Here is an 8,604-nt window from a genome sequence, read left to right as displayed (position 1 = left end):
GTCCGCCGCGTTCCCGTAGCGCTCGCGTACGCCCAACGCCGCCGCCGCCGCCGCGCTCTCGGCCGCCGGTACGTCGCTCGCCGCCGGACATACGCGAGCGCGCGCGTTTTCCCGAGTCCTCTCGCGTCCGTTCCGTGCGACGCTGTTCCGTCCGTCCCGTTCCATCGCGCGCGTTCCCGTCACCACGGCAGTCCGTCGCCGGAACGCACACGCTCGGCCGTTCGCGACCCGTTCCCGGCACGGTTGTTGACGTGTACCTACGGACAAACTGCGATCATTCTTTCGTTTTTCTCGGCGCATTCGCTGTCCGCTTTCGAACCTTCCTGGAGTTTTTTTTTTTTTTAGAGTTTATCCAACTCTTGTACCGCGGTACGATCTCGAAGCTTACCGCACATCGGTGTACGGTCGAGGTCGACCGACGGCGAAATTCGTGTTCGTGATCCGTTCGTATTTTTTATTTTTTGAACTCTTAAGTATTGCGTGCGATACGTGTATCGTGATCGTGTCCAAGAGGACGGGTGCAAAACTAGACTCAAGCTTTTTAACGGAGAGTTTAGGTCTGAAAAAACCAAAACGGTAAGGGTGACATTTGAATAATTAAACGGTAAATCTAATATTATGCAACGTAGCGGTCGCCTCAAATACCCGATGCGTGTCGAGGGTACCTAAACCGCGTTCGCGATGTGTAAATTCGTTTATTCTTAGACCCGACCGTTTTTATTTTGTATACTTTGTTAATTACGAACCGCAACTATATAATTTATTAAAAACGCTACTGCTCTCTCTTTCCGTTAAGCGAATTGATAAATTTTAATATTTATTAACCATCAGCGGTTCGACCAATCAATTCAAGCAATATCAATTCATTCGAATTCCATATAATAAATACATTTCTGATGGGCACGCGGCTGAACAATGTTTTTAATTTTCAACAGTAATTCTCTAGTTCATGCTAAGTATACGGCTTAACGGTTCAGAACGAATAAAACTTTTATTACTTCAAAAACATGTTACTCGTACAATTATTTCAAATATTAAGTTATTGCTGAGGAAAAAAATTAAACATCAACGTACACAGGTGTGTATAATTTAATTATTTTGTGAAAGTGGGTAGTCTTAACTTTATTCAATGTGCAGTTGATGAAATATTTATATTATCATACACCAAAACTATAAGAGACTTTTTAATTTATAATCGAGTACAAACATTATTCTTTTATAAATGAAGAAAATCATAATTTGGTGTTATTTAATTATGTTATCATATTTCAAATAAGGGTTTTAAATTTAATTTTGATTTAAAATTTCTGATAAATTTATATTATATTTTAGTATGATGTTCATTAATAACGTAAAATATGATTTTTAATTTTATCATATCTCAAATAATCAGTAAAAACATATGGACAAAAATATCACATAAATCATATAAGAAGGCACGTCGAAAATCTTAAACGTGTATTCATCAACGGGTATTTTACTTTTAAATTAATACTACGAGTGCGAATTTCATTTTATTCATCACAGATTATAAATGTTAATAATTTAATAAAAATATTACAACGGTTTTCTGCAAATCTCGTGATTTCTATTAATAATGCAAGTTTCAATTTTGAAATATATTTAATATTTATTTACTATGGTAGTATTTTATTTGTATTAATTTTTAACGAATTCTATTTAAATAAAATGACAAATTAATTGGTTAATTTAAACCGAGATATTAAGTTCTTTTTGTTTAATACTATTTATGTAAAAAACATTTACAGTCAAAATATAATATTCTGATTACTATTGTTATGTATATTGAAATTTAAAATATATTTTAATTTCCTAACGAATAGATGTCGTTTATCAAAAATTTTTCACGAGTGTTTTAGATTGAAATATCTGCATTTTTTTTACTAACTAGAGTCAAGTTAGTTTACGCATTCAAAACATTGATTTCGAAAAATACCTAAGTATCTATAAAGCTTATGTTTTATTTCATAAAAAATAAAATATCATATTTTGTTATGGTACCAAAATAAAATAATTTTGGATAAAATATAGTAAGCTTCATTATAATAGAAACAATAAAAATAATGGAAATTAAGATATATTTTTTAATACATATTCTCAAGTGTTTTCGGAGTATGCACTCTAAATTACTACGTAGTGTTTATCTACATACCTATGTATAAAATGTAATATAATTAAATTCACATACACGATGTAGTTCATTCAAGAAATCCTACTGTTAAGTTTCAGTACACCTGCAATTCATACGAAATACATAAAAAACAAAAACCCAAAAGACAGAATTTGGAAGTGACAAATGTTAAAAAGATAAATAAAATAGTACTACGTCATTCGACAGAGTATAATATAAATACGGGGAACAAAAAAAGGAAATAAAATAAAATGTGTCACCGCGGATAATAATACAGCTACAGTACTGCCGGCATATCATATAAAATATGTTACATATTGTTATTGTTATTGTATAAAATTATGTTTTAACTATTGACCTAACTGCTTTTATAATCTCTTTTACTTGACAAATTTTTATGCAAAATAAAAAACTGGAATACATACAATATATAACGAGTAAAAAATAATGTTCGTTTTTTCATGTATTATTTAGTAGTATTATACTAATTTAGTTCACACTTTCGTATAGAATCATGGTCTATCTACAATTACTTTATTCTTGACCAAGACAATTAATACTGGGATTCAAATTACTATCATTCGAGTGAACCAAATGAGAGAAACGGAAATTGGAATTAGAAATTTGTTCAAAAATGGTTTTTGTTTACATTTTTTTTCATGGTTATTTTGTTTTTATTTTCACAATTGTCTCCAAGTGTATTGAAGTAACTTTGAAAAATGACACGTGTTCAATTTAACTTGATATCGAAAAAGGTGCAACACAAACATTTTTTGAGCTTTTTTTAAGTTATAAAAATTCTTTTATGAAAAAATAAAATAATTTTCACCGTAAAATATAATATATGGTTTTCACTTAGGACAAAAAATAGTTTAATTGATTGTATCTTATCATATTTTGATGTTCTCTTTTTAAATAAAAAGAAAAAAAAGTTGTGTTCTCTTCATATAGTTTTAGATGATTTTTTATTTTATCAAACAGGAAAGATGAAACTTATATTTATTATTGAAAATCTCATTCACGGTTGATTTTTGAATAATATTTACAGTGATTGATACATAATATTTACTTTGAATGAAATAAGTAATACATTTTGTGTGTTCTGACATTTTTTTTTCAATTCATTTACCGACAAATTGGTAATATTAGACTATTAGTATGTTTGAGTAATTAAAATTTATGAATATTCTAAATGTTTATAATTAGTTTGTCAACGCTTTTAAATTATATTAAAACATATATGAAAGTGTTTACATAAAGTTAAAAATAGAAAAAAAAATCTTTTACGTATCATATAACTCATTATACGTAAATAATCAGTATTATCGGATTGTTAATTTTATCTTAAGTTGTACACTAAAGATGTAAAATGTTAAAGGATTTAAATTATAAGTATTATATAACTCTATATTTACCAATTTTGATCAACTATTTTGTTTGTGTTATCATTTTTAGATTTTATTCTTCCGTTTTAATTGCACTTTGGTTATTAACTAAGTTTAAATAGATATGTTATATTTAATGTGTATTTATCTTTAATATGGTGCAATAGTTCAAACTTTTACGTTTGATACATTTTATTTTACTATTTTATTTTTATGTATATTAATATATTAATTTTATATTATTTTATTGTAATGAGTATTTTATAAGTATTCATAATATAATTTATGTATTTTGTAATATTAATTGGAATTTTTATTTTTTTAGATTTACACACAACATATTATCAGAACTTTAAACATGATGTTGAGAGCCTGATGTCATTAACTGAACATTATTAATACTTCTCGTTTTCAGATTTGAATTTGGAAGGTTAGTATTATACTTACAATTATCAAGAGTTATTTAATTTTAGCTATATATGTATATATACATATATAGTTATAAATAATAATAAATATAAATATATATTTATCTTTTTTTTTCTAAACAGCAAAAAATATTTAAATTCTGTAGAATAATAAGATTCGAAAATCGAGGAAAATTTTCAGACGTAGATGATTATAGTTTTGGTTGTTTCGGGAAATTAATGGAACGTCAAGTAGTACATAATTGAACAAATCAATTATTTGTGGCGGTACATTCAGTTCTACGATACGAAGTATGGATTTTACCTTGAATAGGTAGGGATACGTCTTGGTATTTTTAGACAGTTTTGATAAAAAATGTGTTATCAAACATATGGTTAGGTTGTTTTTTGCGGTTGTCTCTGCATCGGTGTGGAGACATGCTGAGGACATAACTGTTCAGGGCCTATAATTTATCTTATATTTTCCTATACTACATTTTTCAAGTTTATCTTTCTATTTCTGTAACATTTCCAAGTGAATAATATAGATAAGTTTACGTACATACATACCGTTTAGAAAAACAGATGTTCTTAAACAGTGTCAGTGTTATAATTTACAAATGATTAAATAGAGTGTTAACAATGTGGTTTAACAATTCTTGTGCTGATTTAAAAGAAGACTAAAATCTAAAAGTAAAAAAAAATCGTTTAAAAATGTACAAAAACATGCTCGATTAGTTGATAATTATAAAACTATTGAGAATGGACGATACATTTATCGATATTTTTAATCAAATTATGAAATTGGCGTGCGATAAAAATAAGAAAATTAATAAGCTCTATAAAATGTAACATTTCATTTGTTATGTGAGGATGTAGGTCGAATTGGTTACTTTAATACAAATTATGTTTCTGATATACTTGAGCGTCTCAGAAAGTTCATGCAATAGCAATAGTAAGATGGATTAAAAATATAATTAACAATATTATATGAAAATGAGCCGCTTTGATGTTGATGACCTCTTTTATAACTCAACGTACAGTTAATAATTTACATATAATTTAATTCGTACATTATCATTATTATCCGTACGTCAGTAGTGAATTCATAGGGAGGAAGGACCAAGAACTCTAGCCCTCTTTGGACTATAATACAATTTAATAAATTCGAAATATAATTTCAAATATTTTGATTTTATTAATATTTAAATTTGCATACCCTTAATCTTGACTTTAATATGGTTTGGGGAACAGATTACCAATACAAGTAGTTTGAAGATTAATTTTAAATGTTTTAATTAAAAACCACGTATATAATAATCACTAATTTTATGAAAATAAAGGATTTTATCAAAAATAATAAGTATTCAATTGTCATCAATAATTTTTCTGATATTGTAACTATAATGTACTAACACATAGACATTATATAATAATACGTTTGTATCGAATACTTTAAAGCAGGGGTCGGCAACCTTTTGAATCACGCGGGCCATATTTTTTTTCAAATGTTTATCAAGGGCCACATTAAAATAAATTTTTTACATATGATATATACTAATAATTGTATTGCTATTATATTTGATTATTTTATATAGAAATATGAGTGTAAAAATATACGAATGTTACTGAAAAAAATTGCTTTTAAGAAAAAAATTAATTTTTTGACAAATTAAACATCATGGCTTACTTTTGATTTCAACGAAAAAGTATAAATCAACCAAAAAATTATTAAAAAAAATGATGTTCATTACAAATTGTTCTTTTTTAGTCGCCATAATGTTTGGATTTGCTTTTAAAATGAAACTATTACAAACGCAAAAAGTCACACGTACGGGCGTAATCACGGTGTAATACTAATTGCTACAAACGCAAAGTAACTATGCCCATAGATTAAATATATTAGATACATACGTATTAAATGCATAAAGTAAATACATTTAAAATTTAAATTTTTAAATTTATATAAGTATATTTAATTTATCCTATGACTGAGTAGTGTAGCCATCATTATCTTCGACTCCGATTAGATAATAATAACAATTCTATAGATTAAACTGACTGTATAACTATATAGAATAAACATCAACTATTAACGATTAGATTAGATTTTGTTTATAAAGAAAAAAGAATTGAATAGTATTGAAAATTGTATGAAAGATTTTATTGAACAAAAATAAAACACAAAAATTAACCACCTTTGTGCGGGCCATAAAAAATTGCTTCGTGGACCACATGAGGACCGCGGGCCGCGGGTTGCTGACCCCAGCTTTAAAGTGTAAATTTCAAACTGTATCAAATCATAAAAGCAGAATAATCCGTATTTAGTAACATGTATATTATATATTATACATATTTTACCATGTAAAAATGAACACAGAATTTTGTAAAATATATCAAAAAATGAAAAATAACAAAATTAAAAAATTAATAAAAACCGATTTTGTTGAACATGGGTTACTATTCATTTATTTGTATTTTCATGAATTTCAGCTTGTATTTTAAAAATGTAACTCTGTTATAAAGTTGCTTAACCAAACTGTTAAGTCTTTCTATGTACTATTCGTATAAATTTAAAAAGAAACACATAGTTGTAAAATCAATACCATTTACATCTAGTATAGAATATAATAAACAATAAAATACTTAAAATATATTAAACTTTTTTCCCTCATTTGAAATAATTCATATATTTTCCTATTGTTAAGGTATTTTTATAATTTTACATTTGAAATAGTAATAAACAAATCTGAAGATTTGTAATTAGATAAATAATGCTTATATTTATTATATATATATATTTCATTATATTATATTATTTTTTCAACGAATATACAAGGATAAAAACGAAATAAAAGTTTAAAATAAGAATAAAATCAACTATGTAGTAAACAGTGGTGGTAATAACACCAAAAAAAGTATAGAACAGGATACAATATGTTATTCAAACATCAAATATTTCATTCTGTATAAAGTGAAAAGTTTAAGTTTAATACTTTACAGTCATTTGAAAAACATATCATATATATGTTATATATATGATAGAAATAGAAAAAAATATTTCTTACGCTTGCAAGATAATACATCTTTTGTAAAACAAATAGAGTTTGAAACAATTATTATGAAACATTAATATTTTATAAATATAAGTTAGAAATAATTTCCTTTAAATTATTAATTCTAATACTATTTTCGTTACTTTATTGGTTTAATTGTTTGATAAAACTTTTTTTTATAATATATATTATAGATTATATAAAAAACTAGAATTTCCAAGTGGTTATTGCTTAAGTAAAATTTATACAAGTATAAAATGTATTTATCATTAATTACAATTAGTTATTTTATTACAAAACGAGCTGTGGCTCCTATAATCTTGTAGCGACTATTTACTAACTATTTTACTAACTATTATGAACGTATTGGAGGAATTTGAAAATCGAATTTTTATTTTTACACTTGAAAGATAGGTTCATATTATAAACTAATTATTTTATGTTTCTTTATTTTCCAAATAAATCTATACTATTGTATTTTTATCTGTACAAGTGTTTGAACAAAACATAAATTACGGGTTGATTTCTTTAACGAAAATACTTCTATTTAGTTAAATCTCATGTTTTGGATTTCCTTGTCTAGATTAACAACTATTAGTCAATTATCCATTTTGTACTTGCCATAGTTTTCAATTTTTTTTCTTCTAACGGAATTTTATTAAATACAAGATTGAATGCATCATTGAAAATTATTACCAAAAATATTTGTTTTTGCAATTTATAAACTAATAATTTAGTGTAAACTTTTTTGATGGTTTTATAATAATAATTTAATTATAATTAAATGATAGTTATTTAGCCATTATATTCAATAGACATTTATAATTAAATAAAACCGTTTATTATCAACCGAATGTACTGAATGGTAATTTGTTTAAATTAATCAATAGAATATGATATGATAAACTACTGACCTGATAAATCAAATTCGTTTTTCTCGTCAAAGTTTATTGGTGTAGGTAAGCACAAAACTATTTACAAGTATTATTATTTGTCACTTAAATTGTTTTCATGTTTTTCTTTAGACATGTAGGTTCATTCATTTTCAACTCTTTACAATTTATTGGACATACTCTTAAAATGTCCCTCGTTCACTGATCCTTTTTACTAAATTGTTGGAGGTTTCTAGTTACAGGGAGTAAACAAGCAATTCGTACACTAGTGATCGAGAAAGTGAAAACCGCATTTCTCGAAATATATTTGTTAATAAAAGAGTACAGAGGTTTCCGAGAAGAGATTAAGCTGGGTTAATACACATTTAACATTTAGTACTATAAGATGTATTATGTAAGTATATTTTATTCACCAAGATTATACATATCTGTAAAGTTTTAATGCAAACTTTCATGCTACTACATTTTCTGATTGACTGGTAATATTGTGTAGCTCTAACTACTATTTTATATTATTTTTCACCCAAAGTTTTTTTTTTTAATTTTCATTTAATCGAGATCGTCCGAATAGCTTTAAGGGTTTTCTAGAGTGTTTGCTTTTATTACTGATCCTTGCTTAACTTGTGTCAGACGCAAAGTTGAAACCCAAGTACCATAATAATAGTAATAATAATAATAATAATAATAATAATAATAATAATAATAATAATA

At 26.2% G+C, this 8,604-nt stretch overlaps 1 protein-coding gene across 4 annotated transcripts in view; it reads left to right on the top strand.

The window, feature by feature from the left end:
- The first annotated feature begins 99 nt into the window (after positions 1–99).
- Positions 100–8,604, top strand: part of LOC112688476 (calcitonin gene-related peptide type 1 receptor-like) — a 106,888-nt gene continuing 98,383 nt past the window's right edge. For all 4 annotated transcript variants that reach the window (XR_003149064.1, XM_025561666.1, XM_025561667.1 and 1 more), the window contains exons 1-2: positions 100–576; positions 3,863–3,967. The gene's annotated coding sequence lies outside the window, so the exon portion shown is untranslated. The remainder of the gene's footprint in view (positions 577–3,862; positions 3,968–8,604) is intronic.

Source organism: Sipha flava, unplaced genomic scaffold, assembly GCF_003268045.1.
Source record: "Sipha flava isolate LNK unplaced genomic scaffold, YSA_version1 39_pilon_pilon, whole genome shotgun sequence".
Taxonomy (NCBI): domain Eukaryota; kingdom Metazoa; phylum Arthropoda; class Insecta; order Hemiptera; family Aphididae; genus Sipha; species Sipha flava.
The sequence above is the reverse complement of the archived record's forward strand: the minus strand, read 5'-3'. Positions and strand labels throughout refer to the sequence as shown.